The 21,993-nt window shown below is 39.5% G+C and overlaps 1 long non-coding RNA gene across 1 annotated transcript in view; it reads left to right on the top strand.

Moving 5' to 3' along the window:
* Window positions 1-21,993, top strand: part of LOC127162028 (uncharacterized) — a 59,354-nt gene that overhangs the window by 23,766 nt on the left and 13,595 nt on the right. The window contains exon 3 of the long non-coding RNA XR_007827248.1: window positions 18,760-18,805. This is a non-coding gene — a long non-coding RNA (uncharacterized LOC127162028). The remainder of the gene's footprint in view (window positions 1-18,759; window positions 18,806-21,993) is intronic.

Here is a 21,993-nt window from a genome sequence, read left to right as displayed (position 1 = left end):
AAACCTGCTGATTTATGGCGAAACCATTGAGTGAACGAGTGAGTCAGACAGGTATGTGTGTCGTCTTTGTGTAAATGCAAGTCATCTGTCGTGGCGCACACTTTTTTTTTTTTTTCCTCTAAAAGACGTGCTGCTATATCGAAATGTTTGAAACTAGTCTGACCTGTGGCCTCTCTGCGTTTCACTTCCTCTTTTCTCCTGTTGTTGCTGTGATGCACATGTGTTTGATTCTGAATGGAGTCTTTAAATCTCCATGTCTTTCTTGCTGATGGCGTCCACATCATTGTGTCTGCTTGGCACGGTGAGCTCCGACTCCGCTCTGAAAGCCTCTTGTTAGCAGATCGGGTGTCTCGTTCACACACAGATGTGTCTCGTCGCTTTACGTCGAGTGTGTGTGTTGACGGGAGGGAGGCGTGTCGTGACGGAAAGCTTTTAATGGAGACACTCTGAGTAAATGTGCAGGGATTATGTGCGAAGACAGGGCCGCTTTTATCCGAGAAGCGCTGGCGTACCTGTGTGCTGTGTTTGATCATGTCTGACCCCCTCCGCATCCCAGCGCTCCTCTGATCCCACAGCCCGGCATTCCTCTCGTAACAGTCAGCCGTCTTTACCGCGGTGAGAAACGCAGGTATGTCCGTGCGTGGATTACTGTACTCATTTCTGCCGGCCTGTTTGGGAAAGACAAAAAACAGCCAGGCCATTGTATACCGAGAGCGCTTCTGCCCTACAGGCTTTCCATTTCTCCTTACCAGTCACAAAAATCCCCAGTTGCCAGGCTCCGTTCCAGACGAGAGGTGCCTACCTAGGCAACATTTCACGCCTGAAGGCTGTTTCAGACAGTAGGCAGCAAAATGATGCTGCTTGAGAACTAACACTGCTTTATCATTAGACTTCGCAGTAATATGTGACCCTGGAGCACAAAACCAGTCTTAAGTAGCATGACTATATCTGAAGAAATAGCCAACACTGTATGGATCAAAATGATTGAAAATTCTTTTTTTAATGCCAAAAATCATTAGGATTTTTGTAGTAAAGATCATGTTCCATTAAGTTATTTTGTAAATTTCCTACTGTAAATATATCAAAACATTTTTGATTAGTAATATGCTTTGCTAAGAACTTCATTTGGACAACTTTAAAGATGATTTTCTCAATATTTTGAATTTTTTGCGCCCTCAGATTCCAGATTTTCAGAATGTAAAAACTGACCCTTACGACTGGTTTCGTGGTCCTGGATCACATGTTGTGTGATGTCTGTAAAGCACCTTGAAGTAAATGCTACATGCTAGTCATTCAGTAACATGGTAACCGTCTGGCACAATCACGGTACCGTGGTAGCACTACAGTACTTTTTGGTAAAGTTTAAGCTAATATATTGTAATCCAATTTATCAAGAGAAATTTTACTTTTATATTCAGAACAAACAAAATGTGGAAAGGACAAACATTTGAAATATTGGCACTTATAAAACCATCTGTGAATATGTCCAGATTGATTGATTACTTACTTTAATCTGGAAAATACTGTGTCTCTTCTCATTTGTGCCACAGAAGAGCATAGTTTTCTTTTTTTAGACATACAATAGTAATACTGTGGTGTTTTTCTGAGTACCATGTAAATACCATGGAATGCAGATGTGGTTCTTCCACTGTACTTTTTATGGCGGTATTGTGTAACCTTTTAGATAATGCGTAAACAAATATTAAAAATGCTTGCGTAGATTAATGAGTTAAAAGTGACCATAAAATCAACATCTCTTGCTTTTTTTATGGAAGATTGCAGAGTTTATTATGAATAAATTATCTGTGCACTGGATTACTACTATCATTTTAATTTGTGTGCCCTCACAATATTTAATAACTAGGCATGTAACAATGTTGTCAATATTGTGGTACTGAAAATAGCATCTTGTGGTCACATGACGATGTGAAACAATATAGATCTTCCATGCAAAAAGTGTAGATATTCATAAAAGCGTAAAGTCTTTAAAGTTGTGTTTTGGGCCGTTATGCTTTGGCACAGTATCTGTCAAACAAACTAAAACCAAAAGCACAATATGATCCAAAGATCAGTTCTGTAGTAGAGTCCTGAATTAAAACTGTCAAAGTTAAACATTTTAATCAACTTATTTACTATTTCTTGACCGGAAAGTAAATTCTTATTTCACAGATTCGAGGAAGCTATAATTTTTGTGACCAATTCAGTGCACAAATGTGACTGTTATTTGGATTTTGTAAGTCGGTGGATGAAGAACCGGACCAGCAGTGGACCAATTTCAGTGTTCGCAAACAGTGATGGTGCTTTTTTTTTTTTTTTGTGGACGTAGCTTGTCTGGTGGCAGAAATGACAGTTTTATAGCAGCAGTCTATGGAAACCATGGAATAAAAGAATTAAAAAATGCTAATTTGCGTATATATTTCAACATTCTGACTTCATTCTTGCAATTCCGAGATTATATCTCACACTTCTGGTAAAATCAACTCGTCATTCTCTTTTCCTCTTGGCTCAGAATGCTGAGTTTATATCCCACACTTTTGGATTTTCCCCTCAGAATTGACAAACGTGCTATTGTTGAGTTAAATCGCGTCATAAAGTCCGAACTAGGAGATACAAACTTGCATTTGTGAGGGGGGAAAAGTCAAAATTGTGAGATAAAACAGGTAAATGTAAAATGATACAGCTTTAAATAGTATTTCATGCTGTAACTGTAGGACTAATACTATGTTTCTGTATATGTAAATATTATGTAAACCTATTGTTTAAATCAAATTTATGCTTTAAAAGTAGAGTAATCACAGCAGGCAATTCATAATCCATTTAAACATCAGTTAGTTTCAAATGATGATGACCGTATTTAATGAAAATGATTTGCAGTCCAATTCTGACATCCGAAGACACAACAATACATTTTTTCTCTTATTCCATGGATTTTACCCATTTTCCTCCACTTGTTACCGGTGTTTTTCTGTATTTCTGTAGAACAATTTGGTATAGAAGCAAAAGTTGTTTTGTTTTAAATACAGGAGCTTTTGTGTTTTAATGTGCCACAGGATTGCTGTGAATGAATCAGCACTGCGGCTGTGTGCCAGTGGGTGTATGTCAGGAGCAGGGACGCCTCTCTTTGCGTTTAGATTTATAATTTCACCGGAGCTCACAGCAAACTGGAGAAAAGTGGTTGAATCGAGCACGTGTGTGTGTGTGTGTGTGTTAGAGGACAGCACCGCTGTCTCCTCACATCACTGATGACAACCGCAACTACAACACTGAACGGCGCTCATTTCCATCATTTCCTGCATCACGGCTTCATATACACGTGAGACCTGCCGCAGTTTATCGGAGCCCTGTGTCCCACAATCCATGTGCATACCGTTCGGCCCCTCGTAATCTGCATCGCTACACACATTGTGACAGGAAAGTTCGGGACTTGTTTCTAAGAGGGTCTGTGTGTGTGTTTTTAACGGTGAGGTCAGGTGGAGCAGTGTCTCTCTCTCTCGGGCCGCCGTCAGCACACATGCTCTGCAGCGCTGCATCAAAGGCAGATCCGCTTGTTAAAGTGTGTTATGGTGCTCAACGCAGCGGGGTGCACTTGCTGTTTAAATGTTGGCTCTGGGCTGGAAAAAAAGGCCCACAAAGCTCTGGATACTGGAGTGTGTAGAGCAGCTTTGAGATTTACAGGAAGAAATATGAAAGTTCACTCAGCATGAAAACTCTGCTAGTAAAACGATTTGCACTTGGTTTTTACAGGTAGATTTCACCCCAGATGTTGAGTAAGGACTACCTCAATTGAACAGCTATAGCACATGATAAAGAAATGAGCTAAAGCCTACCTAAACCTTGTCAATACATTACACAACTGTTGGTAGCACTTTATTTTAGAGTCTTTGTCACATGTTACGTGTGAACAGTACTGACAGACTAAACCGAGGCAGGTCGTACACTGTAAGTGCACGTTGTTAATGAATATTACTCCGTATGTGATCGTATGATTACACTTTATGTAACTTTATAATTATGCACTTAAAGTAGCTTATGTTGTTAGCACAGCCAACATTTGCACTGATCAGTAAAAATGAGCCTTTTCACGAATGTTAGCACAGCTAGTGCTGCAGATTATCACCACAACCTGACCACAGCTCTACTGTAGAGACTGTAGGTCTTTCCCGTTACTCAAAAACACATAAAATCACACTTCTTTTCAGCATTACTCTCCTGATCTAGCCCTGTGCAAAGCATGCTGGGAACTAAAAATCCACTGCCCGGTTTCAGTTCATGCTACACAAATGATTTGGGCAGGTGAAGTAAACTTCAGTTTTATGTATCTAATAGCGGCCCTATGATTTCAGCAATGCAGAATCCAGTCATAAAAATGGCATTTAACGTCACAGAATTTGCTACATTTTGGATGAATAAATCAAAAGTAGGTCTGTATGTGTAAAACTCGCTATATGAGTACATGAGAGTCACTTCATGAGCATTTTACCATTTCTTTTGAGAAAATACACACAGAAACTGAATGTCTTCACAGCAATAAAAGTTCAGTTTAACTTGAAGAAACTGTGACAGAAATGTACTACTTGATGTAATTACAGTGCTACTGCTACTAATAAAACTATTATTGAAACTTATTATTGAAAATGTATATACACAACACAGTATTTCTTAATTTTTTTTTTTAATCCAATTGGCTCTATAATATGGAGAAGCAGAAAACAGGAATAAAGCGAGTATTTGTTTTATTGGCCAAATCTGACAAAATGGCATCATCTAAAAAATGGTGAATTTTGAAGACTTGCCAGCATAATGGACAAAAATTGAAAAAAATAAAAAATTTTAAGGTAAATGGCACTGTGATTAAAAACAGGTTTAATGGGTTTCAGTGGGGACATTTTTGTCCTATTATATCTAGTGCAAAATAGATTTTTTTAAAGAAAATGGGGGAGACATAGTAAAATTCCAATAAAAATACACACCTGTGCCAAAATGTATGCAGCTGGCAATAACACAGGCAAAATGATAAAAAAAAAAAAAACTGAAAAGGACAAAAATATCCAAAAGGTCACACAAGGGTTAAAATGGAATCTGGAAAGTGAATGGAAAACAAAGAATTTGGTTTAAAAAAAAATAAAACTGAATTTGAGAATAAAATAAACTGTATTTGATAAGGCTTTAAAAATGTAATGCTTGTGAAACTTTTAATTTTAAGCTGCTGTTAAATTGAATTGAAGTTTCATGATTTCAATTTATTAGACATGATTTAGAAAAATAGAATTTTTTTTTTTAAATGGATAAATTAAACAGAAAAAAATAGCATTTAAAAGAAAATTAAATGGAAATTGGGAAAGAATAAAATATAAAATAATTTCATAGGGCCTTAATAATGTATGTAATTAATGTAATTTTTGTTAAACTTGAAATAAATTGCTGTTAGATTGTGTGAGTTTCATGATCTAAATTAATTTGACATGAGATTTAAAAGAAAGTACTATTTCGGAGATTTTAAGTTTACTTCAACGTGTTACTAGCAATTTCTGAGTGAAAATTTGTTGTTCAATAGGAGGAAAAAGGGTCTGCTTTCCTCACAGAATCATCAAATGGCTTCAGAAATCTTGAAATATTGTGCACAGTTTTTGTGGATCCTTTTGTTGCTTTTGAGAACCATTAGCATTGCAGAACTGAGCACGTAGACTTTCTTAACATCTGCTCCTGTCAGATAAGTGAAGGTTGATGAGTTAATGACATGTCTAATTGCCATGCTGGAACAAAAAGGGCCCGTCTGAGTCAGCAGAAACACCAACGGTTCTGCAGGATGTCATCGCGTGGTGCAGCATTAATGTCTTTCCTTTGAGATGAGCAGAACGGTGTTTGATGAGCAGGGGCGTCCACACGCGCTTGACCGTTGGAGTGTGCCGTTTCCATTCTGAAGGCTAGGATCCCGAAGCTTTTTGCAGCTTTGCGCTGTCGCGGGACAGATGAGCTTAGATTGATGTGCTGGGTGTAGTCGTGAGACACCCACAATGAGCTTGTTTTCTTAAAGATGAAAAGCTGTAAATCTGTCATCTGCAGTGAATAATACAGGAAGATTCAGATTGTGTTCTGAAGTCTTTAGGCGTTAAACGTTTACACAAGGCAGTGTCAATATTCTCTCTCTCTCGCCCACGGGAGCAGCACCTGTGGTAGCTGGCACCCGGAGCCCTCCGACCGTGGCGCTGCACAGACACGAATCGCGCCGACGCCGAAGCACAAAAACAGTTGCGCTCCGCCAGCGGAGAGGCCTCCGGTGACCGCCCGCGAACGGGCTGCCGTGTTTGTGTGCGGCGGAGGCGCTGGGAACAGGATGTTTGGGCCTCCAGGTGCGCGCGGGTCTCTGTCGGGGCTTGTGGGACGGCTCTAATGATAGGCCGCTGCGGGCGAGGACATGACTGCGCGCCGTCGGCCCGGCCCCCTCTCCGCAGACGCACACACAACAATGAGCCATAAATCAACAATCTGCCTCGCCACGCTACGACGAGCCAGCGCTTCTCAGTCTCCGGAGCGCTCGCTGTGACACGCGCCGTACGCGGCCCTGCCGCCCGTGGGCTGTTGGGAAACGGCACAATGACTGCGATTGTCTGAGCCGTCGCTCTCAGGGAAGGAAAACCGGGCTCGTGGTGAACCGACGCACACAATAAAGGTGGAAGACGGGGCTCTGGGTCCCATTGTGGTCTGGCCACGCCGGCCGCGCTCACGCTCGTTTCCCTGTTCTGTCGGAGCGCTTCTACCCCGTGCGGTTCCCCGTCGGAGCGCTAACACACGGCCCATTGTCTCTCCCGAGCCCTCCGTCCACACAGGTGTCGACAAAAACGCTCACGAAAAAAGAAGTAGCACGCGGTCAGGCCACCGCCGGTCGGCCCTGTTGAGCGCCCAACAGCGGTTAATGAGCGCCAGTCAGTCTCAGATCCGTTTCGTTTCAGAGCCCGCTTTAACAGGTTGAGATCGGATTGTGCATATGCTGAATTTTACACAGTGCTATTTTATTTGTTCAGTTTTATAAAACATGCCAATTGTAAAACACACTCGTATGTGACCATGGACCACAAAGCCAGTCATAAGGGTCCATTTTTTGAAATGAATCTTTCCGTTGATGTGTGGTTTGTTAGGATAGGACGATATTTAGCTGAGATTATTTGAAAATCTGGAATCTGGGGGTGAAAAAAATCCAGAATATTGAAAAAATCAGTTCTTAGCAATGCAGATTACTAATCAAGAATGAAGTTTTGAAAAATATCTTTACTTAAAATCCTAATGATTTTTGGCATAAAAGAATTTTTTTTCATTTTGACCCATGCTGCTTATGACTGGTTGTATGGTCCAGGGTCACATACACAAGCAGGACATGACGTATGTCATACCACCCGTCTCTCGCCTTACATTATTCTCAGTCCGTGTGGAAGCAGCGCAGCGCTGCGTCGGCAGAGTTTGAGCGCTCAGTCAGTTTAAGCAAATTAAGCAAATATTATGCTGAAAATATATTTAGATTGATCAACAACCCTTTGCAGTAAAGACTTTATTTGAAGCAACATAAGTTAGTAGTTGACTAGAAGACAAGTTTAATTCAGGCTCTTTACGCAGAAACCATAAAAAGTCCATATTTTAGGATTTCACACCAGCCACTGTGAACAGTAGTGTTCTGTGTTCTACTGAATGAGAATGTGCTCTCAGAAAACAAGGTACAAAAACTCTCACTATAGTAGTGTTTTTTTTAAGGTATACTTTTGCACCTTGTTTACCCCTACAAGATGCATGTTAGTACCTTAAAGGGTACGTAAATTTCCGTTTGTTTGATTTTGTGATAATTAATATTTTAAATGTTTTTTAGTCTCTTCTGCTCAAAAAGGGCTGCATTTATTTGATCAAAAATACAGAAAAAAAAACATAACATTGTAAAATATTATTACAATTTAAAATATCTGCTTTCTGTTTTAATACTGTTTAAACTGTCATTTATTTCTGTGATGCGCAGCTGAATTTTCAGCAATGTTACTCCATTACTTCAGTGTCATCCTTCAGAAATCATTCTAATATACTGCTGAAACTCATCAATTAGTATGGTTGTGCTGCTTAATATTTTAAGAATCAAAAGTTAACAAGAATAGCGTTTATTAAAAATAGTTTTTTTTATATAAGTCTATCAATACAAGTCTTTACTATCACTTTTTTTTTAAAAGTGTAAAAAAGTAAAAGTGTTCTTTTTTTGGTGTACTGACTTCAAGCTTAAATGGTTGTTTATTGTTACGAAGAAATTCTGTTTTAAATAAATGCTGTTCTTTTTGACTTCTTATTTATCAAAGTATCCTGAAAAAAGTATTACAGGTTCCAAAAAAAAAAGTGCAGCACAACTGTTTTCAGCATTGCTAATAATCAGAAATGTTTGATGAGCAGCAAATCAGCATATTAGAATGATTTCTGAAGGATCACGTGACACTGAAGACTGGAGTAATGATGCTGAAAATTCAGCTGCGCATCACAGGAATAAATGACAGTTTAACAGATATTCACATAGAAAACTGCTGTTTTAAATTGTAATAATATTTCACAATATCACAGCTTTTTTCTGTATTTTTGATCAGATAAATGCAGCCTTGAGTGAGCAGAAGAGACATTAAAAACATTACAAATCTTACTGATCCCAAACTGTTAAAGGCCAGTGTATTAATACTTAAAGTTCAAGTATTAGTACCTTTTGAAAGAGTGCCACTCCAGTTTTTCTGGGAGTACAGTGTACTTTGAGTCTTAATCGTATATTTTAAAAAACCGTACCTAACATTAAGGCCACTTAAGTGTACTTAAAGAGAGTATTGTTTCATGAATGTTTCTTAAGTACACTTATAAAAGTGCAATTTAACGTCAAATAATTAAAAGTTTGACTTAAAAGTGCATTTTAAGTTATTATATCACTTTGTCATGATTTACATAAATACATGTATTTTGATGCGTTAACATACTGAAGCACATGTAAAGAACTTGATTATAATTTTAACTGTAGTGTTTTTTGGTATTACGTCTAATTAAATGTACTAAGTTGCAAGTTCAGCTAACTGCAGTAACATGAATTAAATCTGAAATTAAATTTATTTTTAATACAGAAAAAAGTGTAATGCAGTGAATTATTATGATGATGATGTAAAATAATATTTTTCTATTTTAATATACATTAAAATCGAATTAATCGTTGTGATGCGCAGCTGAATTTTCAGCATCATTACTCCAGGATTCTTTGATGAATAAAGTATTTATTCAAAATATAAATGTTTTTTTAACAATATACACTACTGTTGAAACGTTAGTCAGTACATTTTTATTCTTTCTTTCTTTCTTTGAAAGAAATTAATACTTTTATAGTGTTTGACTGATAAAAAGTGCTAGCAAAGTAATTGCAGTAATATTTTGCGAATATGACTATTTTTCTGTGTTTTTGATCAAATAAATGCAGCCTTACTGATCCCAAACCTCTGATGGCAGTGTATATCATTTTTTGTAATAACTACTTTTATATAACTTCATTTACATGATGGCCTTTACAAAAACCATTTCAATCGAGTTTCCATCCAAAAAACTATTTTATGATTGATGGCAAAGGAAACTCAGTGTACCCACAAATCCCTTCATGTGTGTGTTTGGAGCCACAGCAAAAGCAGTGTGAGGTGTCGCGCCTCACACAGACAGACAGGGTCTGTAATTGCGCCCGTCCCGCTGTTCAGGGTTTAATAAGTAAGTATTGTCCTGCGGCCGGGCGTCAGCGTGAGGCAGAGTGAGCTGTCGTCTCGCGTCGTTCTCAGAGCGGCTGCGGTGCATTGTGGGCGTGAGGGTTTTTCCCAGCTGACGCCACGCCGGAGTTCAGTAAGCGGCTCGGCCCACGGCTCCTCGCAGGTGTCTCGGATCTACGGTAGGTGCGCGTTAATGCTCACCAAATGAGTGTCTCGTTCGCATTCTCCACATTCCTCTTCCGTGAAGTCATCTTTTGTTCCTGTTCTGACACAGTTCCCAGACCCACAGCGTGGTGCTTTCCATTATGAAACCTGTGCAACGCTTAACCAAACATTTGCCGTTCGCAATGAACGCGGCCCAAAACAACAACACCCCAGTGTCTCCATGAGAACGCTCCATCACAGACACGAGCGACGCACGCTAACCGGTTTGACAGAGACCGGAGAGCATCGCGGAGACGTGATCTCACCGATCAACTTAGAAGAACTCTATCAGCTCTGAACCTAAAAGCAACACCTCAAAATCAAATTTTATTTGCGTGAGGAACATTTGTAGTGCTATTGATATGTTTGTCATTAGGCAACCTGTTTGTCATCGCACACGTCGTTAAGTTGTTCGACAGACCTCGTTTGTTTGAACTCTTGATACGTGCTCTATTTGAACAGGAAGTACTCGGGCTCGATTGACTGTCATAACTATATTGCGTGATCGCATTCCAGAGCGTCATGTTCCCGTTCTGATGTGTGAGCTGCCATGGAAGGAATGGATGTCTTCGTTAATGAGATGGCTCAGATAATGTCAGCAAACACACACACGCCCCGGTGCCGAGTTATGCGGCTTATTCCAGGGCTCACGTCTCCAAACCAACAGCTCGTTTAACGCCGCTGCCGTCACACACACATCTAATATTTAACCTGCGCTCAAATGGTTTTTGGGACTTTGTTTGTAGTAAGTCTGCGGGAATGAATGGATGTGCATGAGAGCAAAGCTGTGTCACGGATCTGTGTAAAATACTGATGTGCTGGAAGACTCAGGGCGAATGCCACTTTAAAGCGAGTAATACTCATGCTAAAGGGCCTGAACACTTGGAGGAGCGCAGGATATTACGGTCTCGCGTGCGCGTTTACTGCGTTAGAGACCGAATATCAAACCGAACGCCACTGGCGAATAAATTATGCAAGAGCTTTTCACAGAACTAACTGGTCATTCCGAGCGGAATAACCACTGGTTTATTTACTCATGAAAATATGCTACAATTTTTGTCTTTGTTTTGAACGGAGTATATCTACACTTCATATATAAGCCAGCAAACCTCATTTTGATTGTGTTTAACAGTGCTTGTTTAGATATTTTGATCTACATTGCAAAGACTTTTTTTTAATTGTGACTTAAGCATCCAAGTAGTTTTTGTGGTCACGGTATAAATAAACCCAAACTTCCCCACAACTGCATCTTCAGTCTTTCCGTCTTAATGTTAGTTTAACGGTAGACAAGCAAAATCTTACAAGTGTTGTAACAAATTGGATCTTTCAATCAAATCTCGCTTCATTTGAACTTGTGTGTCTGACTGTTTAGTGTAAACCAACAAACATAACAAATGTGACCCTGGAGCACAGAACCAGTATCACGGGTGTATTTGTAGCAATAGCCAAAAATACATTGTAGGGGTTAAAATTGTCAATTTTACTTTTATGCCCAAAATCATTAGAATATTAATTAAAGATCATGTTCCATGAAGATATTTTGCAAATGTCCTATCGTAAATATATCAAAACTTCATTTTTGATTAGTAATCTGCATTTCAAAAAATTGACCCTTACGACTGCTTCCGTGGTCCAGTCAAGATCCAAAATGACTAAATTAAAGAAAAAAAAATTAAAAACTGTTAAAAAACAAACAAACAGTAAAACGACTGGCAGCAGAGTTTCCAGACAATTTCATGCAAAACTTGACTTTTAATTTTCTCGTTAAATTACAGTATATTACTGTTGATAGTTTGTTTTTAAACTATGGAAAAACAGGAAAATGATGTCAAATTACATAGAAAAACAACCAACTTTTAGGTTAGTCACCATAAATTTAAGGTTTTAATGAGTTATTTTGTAAAACTGCTCTGTCCATCTACAGTGGTCTACTTTTAAAGTAAAGTTTTTCCATGTACAGTAACTAAGGAATAATTTATAAAATGCAGTAAGCAAAAAAAAAAATAAAAAAGTGAACAGACGTCCCCATTTACCGGGGACAGTCTCGGCTTTTTGTCCTGTCCCCGACTGGAAATGTCTTCATTTTACAGCTCATACAAAACAAGTACTCGCATACTAAACATACGATAAGTAATACTGTTTGTGTGCACTTTATCCACCTTTTTCTTCGATGCAGAAGTAAACCTATGGGCCAGAAGAATAACAACATGCTGTAAACGGTCAAACTGTTTGTGCTACAAACCAGTGTCTTTATAATTGAGATAATACATTAAAATTAGACGCACCAATCTGCAATATCAAGCAGCAAAACAAGCTGTTTTGTACAGCTAAAAATAGCTGGACGCGGAAGAGACCGGAAGCCACACCCATAAAATGTTCAAATGGCCGCACCTGCACTTGCAGGAAAAATGAGGTGGATAACAAGGCATGATAAGGTTTCTGGATTGTTTTTCACACACTATTAAACATTCCTGAGACGTCTGCCGTCACAACTCCAATATGAATGATGTAAAAAAAATAATAAACAATTACACATTGCAGAAAGCACATACTTTGTGCTCAAAATGAGCCTAAAATGCAAAATAATAAGCCTGATTAGGGATGGAAAAGATCCATTTGTACAAACACTTTGAAAAGTTGTAATTACTTTGTACTCACACTTTGTGAAAATGTTAAATACAGGCAGAAAATGTCACACACATTTGTTAATACAGTTTTATTACGGCGTATGTTCTCAGATTTATTGCTTTATGGTAACACTTTACAATAAGGTTTATTAGTTAACTCCATGGAACTAAGAATGAGCAATACTACTACAGCATTTATTAATCGTAGTGTTAATTTGAACATTTACTAATGGATTATTAAGGTCACAGGCTGTTTGTTAACATTGGTTAATGCACTGTGAACTCACATTAACAATGCATGACTGTATTTTCATGACCTAAGATGAACAAAGATGAATAAATACTGTAATAAATGTATTGTTCGTTGCTTGTGCGACATTAACTAATGGAGCCTGATTGTAAAGAGTTACTGTTTAAATTTAATGTTTTTGTAAAGTCCTAATTTTTGATATGTTTGCTATTTGCAGTAGCTGCTATTTCCTGTTCCTAGTGTGATTGTTGGTGAATTGTAGGCCTAATAATAAACTCAAACATCATTGTAATTATTAATTATGATATTAACATATGGAAACCACAATTAAAAAAACAGGCTCAAATATGTCGTCTCCATTTTTTAATTTGTAGACAATCACAGATTATCAGAAAAGGGCACTGTGTTTTGTTCCTTCCTGTAGAGTCCTTCAGGGGCCCTGTGTCCAATAGACCATTTCGTCAGATGTAGACATACTGGTCCCGATACACTTTTTTACTTTACACAAACGTTACAAAAAAAATACAACCAACATAACATTTGACTGGATGAAAATGTTACATTAGCACCTTATGAATGTATTTGTATATGTGAAATAAAAGAAAAAATAAAAAACAGAAAAACAGGAAGTGCTTCTGGACCAGTGTTGTTTACATCTAGCGAAATGGTCTATATGTTTCTCACGACTATCTAAAAAACCAGCTTAATTTCGCTCTGCAGACCACTACTTAAAGCCCAGATCACTTGAGGCCTTGTCAGGTAAACACATTCAGACAGTTAGCGCGTGTGCGATTCGTGGTTTCCTGCTGTATTGACGGCGTGATCGATCGATGGCTTGCGCTGGCGTCTCAGGAGTCTGTTCTTGGCGTGCCACGGTCCAGTCCTGCCTGAAAGCGAGAGTGGCAAGGCACCTGGGAACGGGAAGGTGCGGTCGAGCGTGTCTGTTCCAGACGCAGCCTCTGGTTCCTCCTTGCCGAAGATGGGTCGTGATCGTGGTGCAGGGGGCCTCCTGCTCGCCGACCACCGTCCACGTCTGGCCCCGCGGCCCCCGCGCGCGCATTAGCGAAAGTCGCCGTTTCTTCAAGTGGAACCGGATTGTTCTGTGGTTTGGCTCGCTCTCTGTTGACACAGTTTGCTTTCTCACACACATTTTGCCATGGGTGATGGGCATGTGCTTTACGGTTTCATCTGGCAGGTTGCATCATTTCGTCTAATCACCTGACGCTTTCTGACAACATTGCTCGTGTCAATAAAACGCGCTTGCTGTGTTACACGTGTGAAGGCTTTTTCTCACCAAGATGATACGAATGCTAGTACGGTGAGTGTGTGTCATTCATTCATCATATAGCAAAGCAAAATCCCTGTGCAAATGTCCATCGCAAGTAAACACACATGTGCTCTGTCCTGTTTTCACTGTCGCACCACGTCACTGTTCAAACTCTGAAGGCAGGTCACCAAAGTGCGGAAGCGAACAGCATCCTCTTCTTTAAAGGAGAAGTCCACTCCAAAACAAAGATTCACAGATAATGTACTCACCGCCTTGTCATCCAAGATGTTAATGCTTTTTTTTTCTTCAGTTTTTTGAGGAAAGTTTTTCTCCATATAATGGACTGATATGGTGCCCTGATTTTGAACTTCCAAAATGTAGTTTAAATGCAGCTTCAAACGATCACAAATGCGGTTGTAAACAATCCCAGCCGAGGAAGAAGGGTCTTATCTAGAGAAACCATCAGTTATTTTCATTAAAAAATACAATTTAAATACTTTTTATGCTCAAACGCTGGTGTTGTCTTGTCCCTCCCTGAACTCTGTGTATTCTGTCTCAAGACAGTTTTTGGTATGTAGAAAAACTCCAATCGTATTTTCTCCCTCAACTTCCAAAATCATTTCAGAATCATCCTACATCACTGCAGAAGAACAGACACAGTGTTCACAAAGTGAACATGCAAAGAAGATCAAACACCCTTAACAAAAAAGGTAAAACAGTCATGAACCGGAACAAAAACAGTCCAGGCAGAGTAAGACAAGGCGAGCGTTTGACATTAAAATCTATATAAATTGTATTATTTTTATGAAAATAACCGATCATTTTGCTAGATGAGACCCTTCTTCCTCGGCTGGGATCATTTACAACCGCATTTGTGATCGTTTGAAGCTGCATTTAAACGGACTTTTGGAAGTTCAAAATCGGGGCACCATATCAGTCCATTATATGGAGAAATGTTTTCCTCAAAAAACATAATTCTTTACGACTGAAGAACGAAAGACATGAACATCTCGCATGACAAGGGGGTGAGTACATTTATGTGTCAATTGTTGTTCTGGAAGTGAACTTCTCCTTTAACAAGACACACAAAACGCCTAATAATACGGCGAGGATTCAATTATGTACGCACCAGCACAGACAGACGGTGAAGAATTCAGCATTCTCATCCGTATCGAATATCAAGCGTGTTTTATCAACTCGCCACACCTGAATGTCTTTAAACGCTCTTTGGCAGCGCTCATCACTCCTGTCGGCCTGCGTACGAGTTCCCAGAAAACGTTTCCCTGTCACTCAGCGTGACTAATTGGTGTCGAGCGTCGATCGTGTCCACAGGCGGTCCTGGCGCCTCCGTGAGCGAGCGACGGTGTACGTGCAGATGAGCGTTCGATAACAGATTACGATTCAGTGAAGTATCAACTCGCATTCATCTCCAGAAGGAGAGAGTAAAAGAAGACACAAATGAGGGTAGTGCTGACAGACTGCAAGACTATAGCGCTGCGAAGTGAATGCGGGCAGCGGCTCAGATCAGCTCTCGAGGAGTTCCTGAGGATTGAGTGAAATGATTGATGCGTCGTAAAGTCGCAGTGTGATTTCTGTTTGCAGACTCATCCAAACTGAGCCACAAACAACAACGTTTTAAAGAGTATTAGACAAGTTTGAGTTGTGTTAGGGTTAGGGTTAGGTATATGTGACGCTATATACTTGTGCAAATAAGAATAAATAACCATATGGCCCATATAAATGAACATCATTTCAGATTTAACTAATATACTTGGTCATATGCAAAATCATAAGGCTGTGTGTTTATCAAAACAATTTCAGTCAGATGAAAACACAGGTCTAGAGCAATATGGCAGATGCAAATGAGATGTTTCTCCGAGCATTTGTCATAACAGTATTGTGGTAGTTCAGGAATGGTCCTGGTACAGACATGAATACTCAAAGACAAGGGTAAATATTGATTGATCCTCCGCTGTTGTTTAGTCGTAGCATAATCGATAACGGTTGGCCGGGATGGAATTTGCTCCGCCCCTCCTGCACTGTGATTGGACGGCTAGATAAAAGTGACAGTGATGAGCGCTGTTTACCTAAATGAAACATTGTGTACCTGTTTTGGTGTTTGCAAACAGTAATGATGTTTTTTTGTGGGTGAGGCCTGTCTGGTGGCAGAAAATTGACAGCTTCTGTGGATGCCATGGAATAAAAGGATTAAAAAAAGGGGAGATTATATTATATTCTGAGATTATATTTCACAGTTCTGATAAGAAACATCAACTCATCATTCTCTCTTTTCCCTTTGGCTCAGAATCATGAGTTTATATCCCACACTTCTGGCTTTTTGTTCTCAGAATTGAGCTATAGAGTCTGGACTAGAAGATATAAGAGTTTTAAATGTTTTTTTTTTTGTTTTGTTTTGTTTTGTTTTGTTTTAAGAAGTCTCTTCTGCTTACCAAGCCTGCATTTATTTGATCCAAAATACCACAAAAACAGTAAAATTTGGAAATATTTTTACTCTTTAGAATCTGTTTAAATACATTTTAAAATGTCATTTATTCATATGGTTTAAAAGCAGAATTTTCAGCATCATTACTCCAGTGTCACATGATCCTTCAGAAATCATTCTGATATACTGATTTGCTGCTCAACAAACATTTATTATTATTATGTTAAAAAAAAAGCTGAGTGGATTTTTTTTTCAGGGTTTTTTGGTGAATAGAAAATTCAGAAGAACAGCATTTATAGATTTTTTTTGTAACATGATAAATGTCTTTATCATCACCTTTGATCAATTTAAAATTTCTTTCCCCTCTAAAAAATAAAATAAAATGATACCGACTCCAAGCTTTCGAATGGTGTAGTGTATAATGTTGTAAATGCTTTGAGAAAAATGTTGATCTTTGGATCTTTCTATTCATCAAAGAATCCTGAAAAAATGTACTCAACTGTTTTAAATATTGATAATAATAATAATAATAATAATAATAATAATAATAACAGTGATGATGCTAATAATCAGAAATGTTTGTTGAGCAGTAAATCAGCATATTAGAATGATTTCTGAAGGATCACGTGACACTGAAGACTGGAGTAATGATGCTGAAAATTCAGCTGCGCATCACAGAAATAAATTACATTTTAACACATATTCACATAGAAAGCGGTTATTTTAAATAGTAAAAATATTTTAAAATGTTACTGTTTTTGTACTTTGGATCAAATAAATGAAGGCTTGGTGAGCAGAGGAGACTTGTTTAAAAAAAAAAAAAACATTTAAAATTTAAAAAACTTAAATCTTAAAAATCGTACAGTCCAAAAACTATTGACTGGTAGTGTATATACTTGCATTTGTGCGAAAAGAAAGTCAGAATTGTGAGATAAAACAGGTAAATGTTGGTAAAATGTTATAAGTTTAAATAGTGTGTGTAACTGTAGGGCTACTGTATGTCCTGTATGTGTGAATATTATGTAAACCTACTGTTTAAATCGAATTAATGGTTTAAAAGTAGAATAATCGCAGCAGGTTTAATCTGTGTTTAGCTTCAGATGGCGTTTTTGATGACAGTATTATATAAAAATGAATTGCATTTCATTTCTGACATCCAAAGGCGCATGGATTCTCTTATTCCATGGATTTGACCCATTTTTGTCCTCTTGTTACCAGTGTTGTTCTGCCACCACAGTGCGCACGCAGCTGCAAGTGACGTAACTGTGACGTCTACTAGAAACTGGTCTGTTGAACTCTTGGCGCTGAGTAAAAAATGCCAGAGCACCCAGCGTTCAGTGTGAAATAGATGCTCAGCTTCCTTACGCAAACTTGTTGTTTGACTTGATGAGTCTTGAGTTTTATGGAGTAGTTTTGTAACACCTCTGTGGTTGGTCACTCTGCATTATGTTTCAGAAAAGGCCGGCGTCGTTTTGTGGAAAAGAGAAAGTCACGTAGGTCTGGAACAACAACAACAACACAAAGATGAGTGAATGATTTGTGGTCGAACTCCCTTGATAAAGCGCAGAAGCGCGTCCTCGCGTTTGGTGGGGCTGCTGTGTCGCGTTAGCGCGGGATCAGGTTTGCTGATGGAATGACTCAGTTCTGGCCCGCGTTAAAGGCCGAAGCCGTTTCTCACTGGAGGTCCGCTAACTTTCTTTACGAGATCCCTGTTTCGTCAGCGGTGACGTGAAGGCAGCGCTGACTTCATGCTGCTGGCTGCAGAACCAACTTCAGCTCTCTCCTGCCAGATTGGGAGCTCAGGACTTTATTTTAGGAAAGCTTCTAGAAATAGACTCTGGCTGGAGCTGCGAGTTACTCCCCAAATCCCCGAATGACACACGCTGGACGCAAGATAGGCCGCTTCTGTCCAGAGCAGGCCTGTCTTCCCTCCCGGTCTGGGCCCGTCTGCCATCGGTTGTCAGTCCGGATGTGTTTTGATGCCGCTATTGCGCGCGTGTCGTTACGGTGCGTGTGACAGCAGCGCTTTCGGGAAGCTCTCGCAGACGCTGATCAATGCTGCTGTGTTACGTAACGCTGATAACGTCTTAGGTGGCAGATATGCTGTAGTGAACGTAGGAGAATGTTTGACCGCTGCTCCGGTGTTTGAATGAATCAGCACGGACTGATTCTGTGTTGTCAGCTAAAGACGCTAACGGTGTATCTGTTTCTCTTTTCTTTTGAAGGTGGATGCCAGGATGTCAGCTGTGATGCTTCACACGGATTGTCATGGTGAGAGTCTTAAATGTGGTGTCTGCAGCTTGTGTCGTTCGGTCAGGTTTGCTCCTCCGAACTCAGGCATTAATGTGATTTCTTTGTGCTCGGTAAACCGTGGGAGTGCGGTTCTTTTCGTGTTTAAGAGCGGAGCTGTAGCCGATCTCAGATGTTTACATAGTTGAGGCCTGTTAAACAAAATCCACTGCTGCATTTCCTATGGCTGCTTTTGTTTTTTCAGCCAGAGCACTGTTAACCATTTAGCCTGATTGACAGTCGTTAATAAGACAGTTGACAGTTGTTGTTTCATTGGAGACAGTACAGTGTGATTTATGGTAGGATAACCACATTTGGGTGTGTAAAGTGAGCAGTATGAAGTTCATCAGGTACACTTCAGTGTCGTGATACTTCTGTAATGACCTATTATTATTAAACACCCCGCAACACAGATGAACAGATCTTCGTCAAACATTCTGCCTTGTGCTAGCATAACTATTAGTTGACCCCGTCACAATAAGTAAATATACTTGCAATTGGTACTGATACATATTCATTCATTGCACTGGCATAAAGTCATGTATTTCTGAGAGAAACAAGAAAATCAAGTGTATGGTGAGAAAGATGGGCAAAGCAGCTTGTTCCCCATCAGTACTCGTGCCAACAGCTTTCATACATCACAGCCAATCAAACACATGCCGTAGATGTTTGAAAATTATATATGTGACCCTGGATCACGAAACCAGTCATAAGGGTCCGTTTTTTTTTAATTGAGGTGCATACACTGTCTGAAAGCTGAAGAAATGATCTTTCCATTGATGTGTGGTTTGTTGGGACAGGACAATATTTGGACGAGATACAACTCTTTGAAAATCTGGGGTGTAAAAACATTAAAATCTTGAGAAAATCACCTTTGAAGTTGTCCAGATGAACTTCCTAGCAATGCATATTACTAATCAAAAATTAAGTTTTGACATATTTACAGTAGGACATTTACAAAATATCTTCATGGAACATGATCTTTAAGTAATATCCTAATGATTTTTGACCTAAAAGAAAAATTGATCATTTTGACCCATACAGTGTATGTTTGGCTATTGCTACAAATACACCTGTGCTACTTAAGACTGGTTTTGTGCTCCAGGGTCACATGTGTTGGAACACGGAACATTCACATGGAAATAATGATCGATTGCGTTTCATTTCCGATAGTCTTCCAGTCTCAACAGATCTGTCTCATTCATTCCAGCCTAAGAGCCTGATATTTTTCTATTCTGAAGCGTTTCATTCTAATGATTGTGCAAGATTTTAACCTGCAGGTATTAAAAGGATAGTTCAGCCAAAAAAGTAAAAACTATTCCATCTAGTTCCAATCCTATAGGAGTTTTGTTCATCTTTAAACCCAAACAAAGATATTTTTAATGAAACCTGGTCATTCCTACGTAGCAAGTCCACACCACCAAAATATCAGTCAGCGCATTTGAGCTTCTACTATATTTAATGAGGCATTTGTATGTGCATTGATCTACATGAATAAAAGCCTAAATGTAACCTGTTCATCATGAAAAGTGATTGTGTTTCTTGCAATAAGCTGCTCGAATCATATGGATTTATTTTACGATCTCTTTATGAATGTTTTGAAGCATCAAAGCGTCGGTTGCCTGGACTTCCAGCGGAGAAACATAAATCTGTCCGGTTTTGTTACGAAAGGTGAACGAAAGTCTTAAGGGTTTGGAACAACATAAGGCTGAATAAATGAAAGAATTTTCATTTTTGGCTGAGCTGTCCCTTTAGGCTTGAAAGGAAAGATGATTTTGTTGCCTTGCTGACTTAGTAGAGACAGGAGATCAGGAATTACCAGTCGAATGGCGCGACATGACCACGTACACGTGTGAATTCAGAAACTGCGTCAGTGGAGTTATTTAATGTTTATTCAACGGATGGTTTCGGTCCTTGATTCTGATTGGTTGAGCCGAGCTGCTGTAAATTACTCTACAAACATACACCTTTGTTTACTTTTATATGTTGCTCGGCAACCGCTTTGTTGCAACCGCAACTGTTTCTGAGGAACTACATTGTTTGGTGGAAGAATTATGATTTTATTAATATCATTACACTTTATCTGCTCTGTTGTATTTGGTGAAAGCTCTTTTCATAAAGGCCTTTAGCTGTTACAAATTCACTGTAAACTACAGCTTCTTGTGGCTTCTTGCTTTGATTTACCTCTGTTAAACATCTGTCTAATCATTTCGGTTGGTTTTTATTCATAGTCACAGTTCAGCCACCGAAAGTCCCTACTTGCTTATCTTTGAGGGTGACTGAAAATATTTGCATTTATATTTTACGTATGGGAGAAGTACAGTGTTATTTTAATGTAATCTTGTGTAGAGCGGACGTGTTTGTGTTTTGGAGTTTGCCGTACGACCGTTGTGTGCCACGTGTTGGGTGGTCGTCCCGGCAGGCGAGACCGTAATCCTCCAGCGCATGCATCATTGTCCAGTCGCCATGCAGTCACACCTGAACTGGCTTCCAGCTGTCTGCGCCGGCGCTCTGACGCATGATGAATGTAGCATTGTGAAGGCAGACTCTCATTACTCATGCATGCTTCATTATAGATGAGCTTTCACATCAGGTAACGCGCTTTATGCCCAACTCCACGGTCCGGGCCCCTCGCTAACGGTCATATATGTTCTCCAGGAGCCTTCCTGTTGGCCGTTGTTTATATGAGGCTGTAGATTAAAGCTAGCAACGATCAGAACTTCAGCCGTGCAATTAAGATGATGATGATGATGATGAAGCACTTCGCCGCTCTCCGACTCGGTGCGTCCCTTTAATCTAGGCTACAGAAGGACGGCAGATGCTCTCGTCCACCCGCCGGCCTCCGCCACTCAACAATAAATAAAAGATAAGACGGTGCCTTCGGAACTGTTTGGAATAATAACATTCAATTTGGAGAGAAGTGCCTCAACAAATGCACGGCAGAAGAATAGAAAAGCAGGAGATGAAAGGAGATTCGAATGGAAGTCGGGCTACAAACATGCTCGGCAAACAAATAGACTTCCTGAGAGCGCCAATCACGGGCTCTCACCCCGATTCCTGACCCGCGGAGGACGGGCCCGAGGAACGCAATTTGTTCCTTTGTACGGCAGGATCATAAGAGCGACCGCAACTTACTTTCTTTCACTGTTGCCGAGTGCAATTGAGTTCTG

Source organism: Labeo rohita, unplaced genomic scaffold (genome assembly GCF_022985175.1).
Source record: "Labeo rohita strain BAU-BD-2019 unplaced genomic scaffold, IGBB_LRoh.1.0 scaffold_81, whole genome shotgun sequence".
Classification (NCBI taxonomy): domain Eukaryota; kingdom Metazoa; phylum Chordata; class Actinopteri; order Cypriniformes; family Cyprinidae; genus Labeo; species Labeo rohita.
Note: the sequence above shows the minus strand (reverse complement) of the source record. Positions and strands in the feature narration are given on the sequence as shown.